At 33.4% G+C, this 14,506-nt stretch overlaps 1 protein-coding gene across 1 annotated transcript in view; it reads left to right on the forward strand.

The window, feature by feature from the left end:
- Positions 1–7,602: 7,602 nt before the first annotated feature.
- Positions 7,603–14,506, forward strand: part of chb (CLIP-associating protein) — a 33,216-nt gene continuing 26,312 nt past the window's right edge. The window contains exons 1-2 of the mRNA XM_073986968.1: positions 7,603–8,065; positions 8,151–8,444. The gene's annotated coding sequence lies outside the window, so the exon portion shown is untranslated. The remainder of the gene's footprint in view (positions 8,066–8,150; positions 8,445–14,506) is intronic.

Genomic DNA, 14,506 nt, shown 5'->3' on the forward strand with positions numbered 1-14,506 from the left:
GCACTTATCTTTAAACAAAAATAGCGCCGAATAACACCCTCTTCTCCTGTTTTCGCCATACAATTTTGGCCTAGTAGAAACTAGCAGCAAGCATGTTCATTGGCATCTAATATGATAGCTGATACGTTGATTTTGACGTTTATGATGGAGTTTTTGCAATTTCCGTCATTTTTCGTTCCCGTATTTTTTAAGAAATTTGTATGGAGAAGCAATTTTTGACAATTCGCTCTTCTTTCTAACATTACCATTAAAAAAGTACTGGAACACAATGAAAAATAGCATTGTAACAAAGTAATTTAATATTTTTTTTCACATTGTTTACAAATTTTGACACTAAAATTTTTTGTTGCAGCAATTGACCATCTACCTTGTTTATTGTGATACGTGAAAAGTGTTGCAACTTTTGGTACTTTTTTAGGCAAAAGCAGGGTTGTATATCATGTGTACTGTGATTTCGATGTTGATTTCGCTGAAATCACGAAATGAGATGATTTCATTTTTGTATGCGAAATCATGAAAAATTTTGCTTGATTCCGCGCGAAATCACGAAACGCCTTCGAAATCACGAAACGACGCCAAATGTAAACTAAGCATAACAGTGGCAAAAAATGGTAAAAGTGGTGAACTGCTCTAATATAAAGTGTATTTATTCAAAAGTAAAGGAACGCTTTGTAGGTTAAAAATGGTAGGAAATGGTCATGGTTCAATTATTATAAGGTTGGGCAGGTCAACAAAAACAACTCTGAAGGTGGTTTGCTTAAAACTGTGTTCCTTTACTTACCTGAGGTTACCATTTTAACCATTTTTAACCTGCAAAGCGTTCCTTAACTCCGAAAAGTGGCAAAACTGGAAGCAATTTTTAAGAGAGTGAGAGGGGAGAGAGAGCGAAAATGGCTTTCTCTTCTACCACAGACTACCAGCAAAATTTATGCAGGTAGAAAATGGCAGAACTGATTTTTCGACTTTTGTATGACGATTATTTCACAAAATGGACGAAAAACCGAAGAAAAAGTCGAACACTGACAACACTAAATTAAAAACTGCGAAATAAAAGACGAAAATTGATTTTTTTATGTTTTTTTCTGACATTGCTGCCGGATCTACCATTTTTCCGTTCCTTTACTTTTCTGGTAAAAATGTTCATGAGAGAGCAATTTCGAACAATTTTGACACTTTTCTCTTTTACCACTCTTACCATTAAAAAAGTAAAGGAACAAAGCTTAAAACTTCAAATCATGGTACAATTATTACAGGTAAAAGCAAGTGTTGTTGTACAACAATCGATACAACAACCACATAGAAATTTGTTGTTGTACGTAATACTAGTGTCAATCATGGTAGAACAAATACAAGGTAAAGTTAATACTACAACAAATACAACTCAACAACAACCACATTGAAATTTGTTATTGTTTGTAAACCTTAGTGTCAACGTAAATGTAAACAAAACAAGGAAATGTCTATAAATTATTGGAATTTAAAAAACAAATAATTTTTCACATTTGATTGAATATTTTGGAAAACATGAATGAAAACTCGTTAGATTTTCAATTTGAATGTTTCCATATCATTCCACTAAATTCATAATTTCTCGCAGAAAGTAGAATACTTGCAAAAATGTTTCGGGACGCTGGTAATTCATTGAAAAAAGAGAAGCTGTTTCAATCATTTGCTTTTGAAAACAAAAAAGCACATGTTTATTAGGGTTTTATTCTTTTCAAGTTTAACAAAATACCACACATATTAACAAATATTGTACCGCCTCTATAAGCGGTGGTTTAGTGTGCGGCATGTCGTTCGGACCTGGAGGAGGTTACATGTCAATGATATAAAGCCGTCTTTATGGGAAATAGTTTTTTTTCTGATGAATAAATTTGTTCTTCAAAAATATGTATCCCTAATATAATATATCGAACATAGAAATAAATACATAAAATGTCGTATGGAAGTTGACACTAACACTACAACCCAGTCAGCTGGGTATTGCTGCTACCTTTTCTTGTTCTACCATGAGTGTCAATGTAATTTTTCAAAAATGTAAACAAAATATGAAATATAAATACATACATATGTTTTGAAGTTTCATAATTGTAAATTAAAAAATGAATAAAAACTAATAAAATTAACGTCAATAACATTACTGCGTGGTACGTTCCGCAAAAATGTTGACAGTAGTAAGTATTAATGCATCTAAATATCCAGAATAAAATAATTCATAGTTTATTTCAGATGGGACATTGAAGAACAGTTTTTAAATCTACCTAATCCTAAGATATTATATGCTAAGAGGTAGTTTACACTATCTATCAATGTCATATGACACGAAATAAAAACGATCCATATCTACCCACGCAGGCAACGTGGGGACGTAATTTAATTATAATTTTGCTGGTGTGGACGCACAAAGTAAATGGCGTAATGAAAATCCCCAATATTGCACATATTAGCGACTATATAATGATGGAAAATTTCATGTCATATGACATTTACATATAGTGTAAACTACCCCTAAGGAAACGCCAATTCCATGGCATAGGATAAAATGTACTAACATTAACACCGCTAGAAAAAATCAAGAAAGCCGGTGGTGAAGACAGTGTGGCGGTATCATTAAGAGAAAACCGCATACCTGCAATAATAGCCCAGCAAAATGTTTGCATCCAAAGATGCAGTTAAATTATATATACAAGTAATCTGGAAGTGCAACCAATTATGCATTTTCACTCATGATTTTTACAAGAGCGTGACTACTGAAAGATGCACTCCATAGCACTGCATTTTAACTAATCCTTTGGCACTGCATTTTAACTGACCCTTGGCACTGCATTTTAACTGCAAATGGATGTGATTCTTTGGATTGCATCCAAAAGCGGTTAAAATGTGAGGAATGGAGTGCCTTTTTCATGACTCCGTTTGAACTGCATCAAAACATGCCGTGATAGAAGTAGTCTACATTGCACTGCTTCCAATTTATTTTGCTGGGAGGAAATGAGCAGCCGATGTTATTGTCAGGATAAGCGAACAGCTCTATCTCTTTGGCTCCCTTATAAGACATAAATAAATGAAACAACTCAATTCGAACTATAAAATATATTTTGTTCTATGTATGTACATACATATGTTTAAAAAGAAAATCAGTGTGTTTGGATATTATCCCCAAAAATTGTTGGCTGAATTTCCTAGATGTAAACTTGGTTCACTATTTTCATCCCTATAGGTGTAAGGATAAAAAGTGGTAACGAAAGGAGAGTGTCAACGTGTATTATAGTAAGTTTAGATTTACGAAATCTGAACGTGAGGTTATGGTCTGTTTAATCCATTGCTTGATGTTTTGTCTAGCTAAAAACAACAACCACATAGGATTGCTTTCGTGATGCCAACCACAGCATCACCTGAGACGAAAGTGCTGTTCTGATACCTCTTCCTTAGCAAAAGGGGCATGCTAGGGATATTTTGAACAAATCTGCTTCGCCATAGTTAGCCAAAATAACACGGCTGAAGTTCCATAATAGAAGGTTAACCATACTCTGCAATTATCTTTATTCCGTATAATTCACAGTGCATCCAATATATTGAGATTCCATTCATAATGTTTTCCATCAGATCCTTGTCTGCAATGAGATATTTTTACGTGCATAAATACCCACTTTAACATGAATAAATATAGCACTGACCTGTATCCACAAATTCCTGACACACCATTTTAAACGGCCTTTTGTTCTCTTGCCATCCTTACACCATTCGAAAGTTGCATTCTGCTGATCTATTTATTCGAAGTTCGCATGAAAGTATTAGCCGTGAAGTCTATAACTTCAAAAATATGTGTTTTATGTTTGTTTATCAGAAAGTTAAAAATATAAATATTAATTGACAATTAACAAAAAGAACAACATGTATTAAACTTCATATTGTTTTTGACACTAGTATTACGGGTGAATCTAATCAGCTGGAACTTGCTTTTACCTGTATTATTGTACCATGCTTCAAATACTAATAACAAATGCTCTGTTCCAGAACCTGCAAGAAACTACTATTTTTTACTACGATAATTTTTTTTCCTTTATGTTATCGAAAAAAGTAGTAAAAATTAGTAGATTCTTCCAGTACTGGAACAGACCAAAATGCAACAAGCTTTGTTCATTTGAAATATTGTCAACGTACGTATTGATTACTATTATTTTAAATATTATTTGTATTACTTGAATTAGACCTTTGTGCAAAAGTGATATTTTGCGCATTGGCCGTACCTGCGGTGCCGTCAGAATTAACTGCGGAGGATGTCCGTACTGGCCTCTTTGAAATCAAGAATATTGATGATAACTTCACTACAAATTTCAAGCATCCCAAGGTTATTCCACTCGGAAGAGCATGATTTGAGAGCCATTGGATGTTAAAATACAAACCAATACTGATTTTCCGTAAGCATTTAATTTACATGAAATAAAACGCAGTATTTAAGAAAGAGCTTTATAATTTGGTACATACGTTTCTATTACTCCAAGAATGTTTGGTATTGACAAATTGAGTATATCAGGCTACGTTTTGATATAGCCCCCATATGGGCCAGACAAAATTATCGTTTTTTTATTTGACTACCGCAACCGTTAAGGGCCATGATCTGCGAATCTACACCTTAAGTGTTCGGATGCAGATGTGGCAGATGTGTTTGCAAAGTCCAAGACCGATATTAAAGCTATACAGGAAATACGATAGATAGGGAAATGCTTCACAACAATACCTAAAGTTGGCGCACTGTATTATAGCTATCATGATATAAAGCATAAATTTCTTTTTCGAAGGGTAAAACATCTGGTCCCCAGATTCACCCCGGGTGTATAAAAAACTTGCTACAATTAAAAAAAACCGCTAAATTATTCAACCTTAGTTTTATTTGCGCTCATGTTCCCACAGAAGACAAGGAGGAACAGACCAAAGATATATTTACGGTGCCCTGTCCACGACATTACAACTTTTCTATGCAATTTTAATTCCAAAGTTGAACGGGAGAACATTTTCGGCCCAACAGTCGGAAAATGCAGTCTCTACAGTGATACGTCATACAACGGAATGTGGTGATAGACTTCGCAGCGACAAAATACATGGTAGTTAGCAGCTTTAATAAAGCAACATGACTGTCATTATCATTTATGGAAGGCATTCATCTAGCGCGTTGGATGTACGATCGTCCCGAGAAGCAAACATCAGAACAGACACAACATAAAAGTTGGACATCGGTAAGCAGCAATCATTATTATTATCATTATTATTATTTTATTCATCTGGGCCCATTGCTTAGACCGCCATCAGACCATCTGCTTTTTCACATGTATGTTGTCACTTTGGGTATACTAACATACAGAACAGCTGATTCATACATGTGAAAAAGCAGATGGTCTGTAGTGGGATTCTGTAACTCTCTACCGATGGAATTAACGACAAATGTCGATAGTTAGCGATATTTGTCGGTAAGTGCTATTCTGTATACAAATTCTACCGATTTTTATGTCGGTAATTATCGAAAATCATCGGTCAGCTACCGACGAAAAAAAAAGGAGTCGTTAAGTCTACCGACATAAAAGAATTTTCATATTTTAAACAAAAAATCAATGAAAATCAAATTTTTAAGAAATGATTTTGGAATATATTTCATGGCAAATAAAAAGGTAAGCTGAGATACATTTCTTTACGCATAAAAAAGAAAATTCTGCGACATATGGAGGATCCTTTTAATCTAAATAATAGGAAGCTTATAACAAATTGGAAATGGATACATTTTAAAAAAAGTAATGGATGAAATTGGGGGTCATTTGGAAACCTCCAGAATTGCGGGAAAAATCTCTCAGAAAATAATAACTATTTTCAGTACAGACAAAATATTTTGAAGGATATATTCCGTAAAAGTTGCTACCCATATAAAAATGTATTGGTGGTTTCGATTAGCATCAACATTAAAAGAAAGAAGAATATCACCATGGTCGTCATATTTCCTGATAATGCGTAATTCTGATATAACATATTGAACAATTTAAATATTCCTGTTCAAAATACATATATTTTAAATCTTCTGTTTCAAACAATTCAACCAATATTACACCATGTTTATATTAGAACTTGCCGGGTTATGAGAATTTATACGTATATCCAATGGATTTGACAATTAAAATCCACCGGAATAAATAAAAAATAAAATAGATATAGTTATCAGTATGTAAACGTAGTTATATATAAATATAAATATATATATATATATATATATATATATATATATATATATATATATATAATATAAACATGTCCTAAAGATGAATTTTCCTACATGTAATTTGAAACATACTTATTTTATATACAATAGTGATTTAAATAATTTCATTAGAAATTTGAATTATTTGAATGAGCATTATTTCGTTTACGGTGTGATTTTTCCTATTTCTCCTAAAACAAGAAACGTTTAAAAATTAGAATAATTTATATAATTCTTATACGCTTTTCATTTTGAAATAACGTGCATCTTCTTTTAAATTCCGTCATTCTACCGATATTCGTCGCTAAAATTTTTGTATCGATAACATCGAGTTACAGAATAGCACTTTCGGTAATTCAACCGAAAATTTTCGTTAATTATCAATATCGGTTCGGTAGAAAAAAAAGTTACAGAATCCCACTACTGATGGCGACCTTAATGACAGCAGTCCTCCATAATATTGAAAGTCGTTCTTACTTTTGAATAATGTATTTTTCTTTTATTTGTGTATGTTTATTTACTATATTTGATTTTCAATAAATTGATTATGTCATTTGTCAACGTTGTCAAAACTATTTTGACACAATAGGAGGACCTCAGGAAAAAATTGTAATCATATGTTTGCTGTGTCCTACCTTGTAATGATTGTATGATGGGAAATGGTAACCTCAGGCAAGTAAAGGAACAGAGCAAACATTAGATATTTTCGATATAATAGTTTAAAAAATCGATTGCTACGATATTATCGTTAATTAGTCACCACCATTAATTTGGAAATGAAAATGGCGGAAATGTCTACGCTTTTGTTGACATTTTGCACAAATAGTTCACAGAAATCAAAAAGGAGAAAAAGACAATTGCTTTTATTTAATAAAAATACATTTTACTTTTCCGAAAAATTTTTACGTGTGACTACCAACTAACTTTCTTACATCCACAAAAACGAAAAGCCGCGAATTTCTATTAATTTCAATGAATTTCAGGTTAGGTGTTTTTAATCCGATAATATCGATAGACAAAACTATCTATCGATATTGTATTTAAAAAAAATCGATAGTAACGATCATAGTTTTTTTGCCAGCTCTAGGTCCGTGTTTAGACACACAAATTTCTCGGGAAAGTAAATTCAGTTTTTTGGAAATAGGGGGTAGGAAAGAGTATTGAGGAGCTCTTTCCTCTCCGCTCTCTCGCAAAAAACTCAATTTATTTTCCCGAGAAATTTGTGTGTCTAAACACAGACTAGTTATGACCGGTTCCCTGACGCCGTTGTAAATTCATAAGCGGCTTCAAAGTGTGGCCAGCCAATGTCACGCTTTCATTCACGTAACCGGTTACCAAAATGAACTGTAAATTGATAGCATGCATTTTGGACAAAGCCTTTTGACAAACAAAATGACATAATTCCATTAGATCTCAGTAATTTTTTTCCACGCACATACGCAGCGAAAAGTTGAAATATTTTTGCAATTTATATTGAAAAGAGTATAAAAATGCTGGCGAAGAAGAAATTATTTTCGAAAATATCATTAGTTTATAATTTTACGAATTGAATTCGCGAATAAAAACCATAAAAATGAATTGAAGTTTAGAGATTCATTTTGCAAAGCGTCATGGAAAAAAATACGGAAAGATAAAAGAGAAACACAAAGAATCGAGTAGAACGCGAACGAACATCATACGAAAAGAAAGTGCGAAAATAGTTGACAATAAATAACAGTTAAAGAAACACAGAGTGAGGTCGTTCGGGAGCAAGAAAAAAAAAAAAACAGAAGAGTAATTGAAAAGAATACGATAAGAAAATAGTTTGGAATTTAAAAACAAATTGTGAGTATTAAAGACCGAGTTTCTTCAGGTCAGGAGTAAAAATAACGACACATGTGATTTCCTGAGTGATTTTGGTTATTTGTAGGAAAAAGCCCAGGAATTTTATCAATACATCATCATCTGTAGTCCGTAAACAGTAGTGAACTGAAAAAATCTATTTCCATTTGGTTAAAAAGCAGTACTGTGCTGCTCGAGTAGCAGCTCGATTCGGTTGGGAGCAGATACACAAGAAATAAGTTACTGTCAGCAAAGTTGCCAATTGACCCAGTCGTATACGTGCGGAGTAGTGGACCCTGAATATCGTTGCGGTTCCTCATCATTCACATGTTCAAGCAGTCTATAGAAAATTGCAGAGCATCCAAAATAACAATTTGCTGAGGTGAGTTCTGAAGCAGGAAGTAATTATGTATCAATCGTCGCGTATTTTTATAGTTCATGCACATTGACGATTGCCGGTCTTTCTCGGTAGTTGTATTTTTGCGAAAATTTATAAGCGTGCCAATTTTGCGTGTACATGTGTGTGTTTTTTGTTTTTATACATATAGCCTTCAGTTGCGTTTTCCCTAATTTGTAAATTACATATTCTTAATGGCGTCGACGTGAGGAACATAGGCCAACAATGAACTACAGCTGCTGCTAAAGACGGAGGCAGATTCTTTAAACGCAGTGTGACATTTATTTACGGCAGTCGAGAAAAAACTTCACAGTACTTTAATGGTTTGATTCGTTTTTCCATACAAAAGCTTGTGCAAATACAAACGAAAGTGTATTTTGTATCTTGTCTCTTATAACAGAGTTATTTTTGCATTGTTTGTTCGCGTTTCTTATGCCTGCCAAAGAAAAGACTAAACGTCACCGTCATCACCGTCATAGTGAAAATGTCTCCCAATTTATATGGATAGTCCATCCGTTCTACAAAACTATAATGTATACTGACATCATCAATTTCTGAATTGTTTTTACCATTCCATAATCTTCGCGCAGCTTTTTAAGAAATATAACTACTACGTCGATCTTTAAGATCTGTGTTATTTGCTACTTTAATCATTGGATACCTTAATGAACAAGTGTAACATTATTTAGCCTATAAAAAGTTCCTTTTTTAATTTTTCCTAGTTTTTAGCATTATCGTCATAGACGATTGAGGGAGTTGGTTGACGACTTTTGCTGTTCTTCTCTTTTCTTTTTTGTTATTATTATTATGTTCATATTTGTCAAAAAATGATTCACATACGCCTAACCACTGACATTCGTACAAACACTCTCTCACAATAGTACGTTGGATACGTTGGAGAGATCTATAGCAACAAATAGCTGTTATTTTGGATTCAATTACACATAGCTAGTCGGACGTTGTTTGATAGCTGTTTGTTGCTGCTATTGTTTATTTGCTGATTTTTTTATCGTTTGTTGTCACTCTTCGTACGATGCTGTCACATTGACGCCATTGTCACTCCTAACCTTGCGCACACACCCACCCATTGTAGTCGTACTTTCTTTAGTTTCTCTTTCTCTCTTCAAGTATTTACCCACCTCTCCCTTTCGTGGCAGCAATGGAATGTATATATCTAGCTCAAAAAGAGTAAACTATGAGTAATGGGTCACTATATTTCACTATATTTCCTACTCTCTTTCAGTTATCCTTTTAACCATATTTTCATGCATGTTTACGAACAGTGCGCAATGTAAGAAAATTGAATTTGAGGAAATTTAAAGAAAATTCTAAAATCTGTGTGTCATCATCAGGGCGACAACCAGCTTTATCTAAGTTTATATATTCATGCAAGAAGTGAAATAAGTTTTGAATTTTTGCCAATGAGAACTTTCGATTTTAAATCCATTGTTTCTTAATGTGTTTTTAGAAATCCAAAAGATGTTAGTGTCTGCTTTACACCGAATGGGAATCCTACATACTTATGATTAGGCAAGAAAAAATATACTGCACAGCCATAGCCAAGGTGTCATTCAAAGGTACACTTTCTTAAGTAGTAAACAAACAAAACATTAAGACCAAAACTGTCTGTCCCTTTTGATATTTCGTGTAACCATTGGCCCGGTTTCATAATTTACTTTTTTAACTTATTTACCAAGTAATTGCATGGAGTCTCAGCAATAGAGGTTGAAAGGACGAGGAAAAACGTTTTATTAATTCGATTAAATATAGATTACCAAAAATATCACACATATAAATCTAACTGAGAATCATTTTATGCGGTAAAGGTAGAGTTACATTAGGCAAATATTTGCTCCAGCGACCGGCATTGTGCGCTTACTGAGAGCAAGTTAGCATAAATTCAATGTATTATTAACACCACTTGATCTCAGTAAGCGCACAATGCCGGTCGCTGGAACAAATATTTGCCTAATGTGACCTTACCTTAAGGAATATTATGTCTTAGTGCATTAGTTTGTAACACACAAAAGGAAACAAACTAGACCGATGGTTCCTTTTGATGATCTGCATAGATTCAATTTCTGAATCGATTACTGCATGTCCGTCCGTCTGTCCATAAGTTTTTGTCCGATTCACATAAAACATCATTTTTTGTCAAGGGATTTTGGTGAGAATCGCTTCAGATTTGAATATATGTAGCTCCTACATATTTTTATTTTCGCCCGCTTGTATGTCCAATCTTGATGAAATTCGATATGTGTGGCGGAATTTATTCTAGAAAAAAGTTTGCCGATTCGCGTAAAACATAATTTTTTGTCAAGGGACGAACCCTATTTATTTTGGTGGGAATCGGTTCAGAATCGAATATAGCTCCTACATATACATACATATTTATATCCTCAGCATTTATGCTAACGCGTGTATATACACTTTCATAAGGGCAAAATGTGCCTCATCGAAATAATGGTTTTAGACCCCAAGTATATTTGGACGAAATGTGTTTCAGACAATTTGGAGTTGATTTAGCCCTGTCCGTCTGTCTGTTTGACTGGCTGGAGCGCACGATAACCTCTAACGGATCAACCGATTCGCTCCAAAATTTGGCTTTCGTAATATTTTGTCCAAACTTAGTTTAAGTTCGAAGATGGATTATATCGGTCCACTTCTTCCGGTGCCTCACCCACAAAAGTTCGAAAATGTTTGGAAAATTTGTGCGCACGATAACTCTTGAAGGGAGTAACCGATTTGGTCCATATTTTGCACATCTTGAAATTTCTACCAGTCTTAGATGAGGAAGGTTCCAGGAAAAGTTCAATATACGGTCTGCCCTCGAATCGCTTTAACTTTTGTTGTAGCAACTTGTATTCACTGCCCCCCATACGACGCACATAGGTTTCAATCAGGAAATTTTTGGCCAAAACCCTATTTTTGAAGTTTCGAAATTTCAATTTTTTTTTTGCACAGAATAATAAAAAATACATCAAGTCATCTGAAATTAATTAGTTTTTGTAAATAACGTTAGTATTCGTTGATTGGCGCAGTACCAAAGTTGACAAATAAAACAGACTTTGTGCTGTAAAATATACAATTTTTGTTGTATTGCGTCGCTGCATAAATATACAGAAGTGAGGCCAAAGTTATTATGAATCGGGAAGCTGTTAATGAGTACTTTCATAATATTTACAAAAACAACGATGAAATTTATAAAATTAGCGTAATAAAATCAATATTTTTATATACATTAAAAATTATTTTTTACAAATATGTTTAAATATACTTAAACTTTTAAAAAATGTCCAAATATGTCCACTAGGGTTATGACTTTTTGACATTTTTTCTCAAAAATGATTTCCTGTAGCAGGGATGAATGAACTTTTGCCTAATAATAACTACGCCATCGTTTATTCCATTGAAATATAAAAAAGTTCACGCACAAATCGATTTTAAAAATATAATTTTTTGAAAAAATATATAAAATGAAAAAAATTTTTTTTCTAAAATTATTTTTTGTTGCACGAATGAATAAATATAAGCCTACTAATAACTATAATAATGTTTATTTCATTCAAATATTGAAAAAGGTCATGCACAAACCACTTTGAAAAAATGTTAAACTTTTTGTTTTTTGTTAGTTGAAGTTGAAGTTGAAGTTTATTGAGACTTGTATAACAATTAAAGAATTCGAAACGTTACAATGAAGAACTTAAAACTATTACGTATTATTTTAATAACAATAAATGGTTATCAACTCGTGTTTTTCACATAAAATGTATACGAAAGTATGTATGTGTTAGGTTAAAGAAGACACGCTTGCTCCCGGCGTTAACATATCATGGAGAGTTATTCTCCAAAAAATTTTATCTTAAAAACTAAAACTTACAAACTAAAACTTATATCTACATTAAAAAAAAAAAAAAATGAAAGGGAATTTGCATCTAATTCATTTTCGTTAAAACCGAGTGGTGAGATATAGTACGTGTTTGACCAATTAAAGGAGGATTGACTTAATAGAGCCTCTGTAACTAGGGGATTAGGCGATAGAGATAAACGCGAAACGAATGCAGCTACTCTATTCATAGCATAAGAGGCCAGAGGAACAATGTTCGCTTTGTCGTAAATGTAACGATTGGAATACCGCTTGTTAACAGATTGAAAATTACGATCGATACACAAACGAAGTATTTTCCTCTCAAACACTGAAAACTCGTTCATAACTGTAGGAGAAATGCCAAACCAAATCGGAAAAGCATACAATAACAAAGGACGAATGCTTACTTTGTATAACAAAAGTTTCGTTTCTGCTGGAAGATACTTATTATTAAATAGACATGCAAAAGCAGCTTGAACTCCACAGGCTTTCCCGAGAACAAGTCGAGCGTGTTGGTTAAACTTCATCAATTTTGAAAAGTTAATACCCAAATACTTAAAACTATCTGTGAATAGAATATCCTGACCATTCAAGGATAAATGTAGGTTCTTACTTTGAGGAACTACATAGTACTTGCACTTTCCGGATGCATACCTTAGACAAATTGCCTGACATTTCGAAACATTTATAGTGATACCCCAATTGGACAAAAAATTGTAAACTTTTTCTAAATATAGAGAAATAGCAGTCAAGGCTTTGTTAGGTGACTCATCATGTGTATAAAGTAAGGCATCATCTGCATATAGAATGCCCTGATATTCGCGGAATTGATGAGGAAAATCGCTCATATAAATATTGTAGAAGTGCGGCGCCAAAATTGAACCCTGAGGAACACCACAATTTACTTCTGCCATATGAGATTCACTGCCATCTAAATACACAAAGAATTTTCTATGATTAAAAAAACTAGCACAAAGTTTTATGATATTAGTTTTGAACCCGATATCTGCCATTTTGTGAATAATGCCAATGTGATTAGCTTTATCAAAAGCTTTCTCAACATCTAATGCAACAGCTATAGTACACTTTTTTTCTCTAAATTGCAAACGACGTCATTTTGAAACTTAAGAAGGGCATGTTCCGTTGAGTGGCCACTTTTAAAACCAAACTGATAATGTGGAATATAATCAGGAGGGACTCCATTATCTAATTTTAACCTTATCACATTCTCAAACAACTTCCCCACATTTGACAACAAAGAAATAGGTCGTAAGTTATTTACATCCGTTGCATTTGCTTTTTTGGGGATTGGAACAATTTTTGCCACTTTCCAAATGTCCGGGAAATAACTATTATTAAGGCAATTGTTATAAGTTATGACCAAAAATTCAATTGCTTTACTTGGAAGCCTCTTAATCAAAAAGTTTGAAATCCCATCTGCGCCAAATGAAGTTTTACCATTAAGATACTTTATAATTTTCTTCAAATCGCTTGTAGAAATGAAGTCTGGGGAATTATTTTCATTTAATGCCGTGTTATTATTATCAAAAGCCGTAATATATGGCGGAATACTGCTAATGACTGATTCTACGGTGGATTCTATTTCAGTTATGGAACTTAAGGGCGATGACCCGCTATAAACATTTGCAAAATGCTGCCTCAAAACTTCTAATTTCTCCGACTTGTCATTGACCACTGATCCATTGACCGTTATTTCTTTGCAGGAGGACCGTTTTTTCCCCATAGCATTATAAATATCTTTATAAGCCCTAGGACCTGGTCTGATATTCTGCATTTTTGTGTTAAATATCTGGGCTTGTTCTATAGCCACCTTTTCTTTTATCAACACCTTGATCAACTGAATCTGTTTCGACAATAGAGCATACTCGGGACGAGATCTATCTGTGTTCGCCCTATATAATCTTTTTAGTTGTTTCTGCCATTCATACTTAATTTTATAGAGTCTTTTGATGTCATCGGAAACAGTGAACTTCCTATTTGTTAATACCACTTTTTCAGCGTGAATACTCGATAGAAATTTAATAGATGTGGTGAATTCTTCCACATAGTAATCTATTTCTTGGTTACTCAACTTGCGATTGATTGGAGGATAAAAATTTAGAATGTCACAACTAACATCGTAGCGGAAACTATTCCAATTTGTATTTTTATATGACGT

The sequence above is a fragment of the Musca autumnalis genome, unplaced genomic scaffold, assembly GCF_047663935.1.
Source record: "Musca autumnalis isolate F117 unplaced genomic scaffold, ASM4766393v1 scaffold_4, whole genome shotgun sequence".
Taxonomy (NCBI): Eukaryota; Metazoa; Arthropoda; class Insecta; order Diptera; family Muscidae; genus Musca; species Musca autumnalis.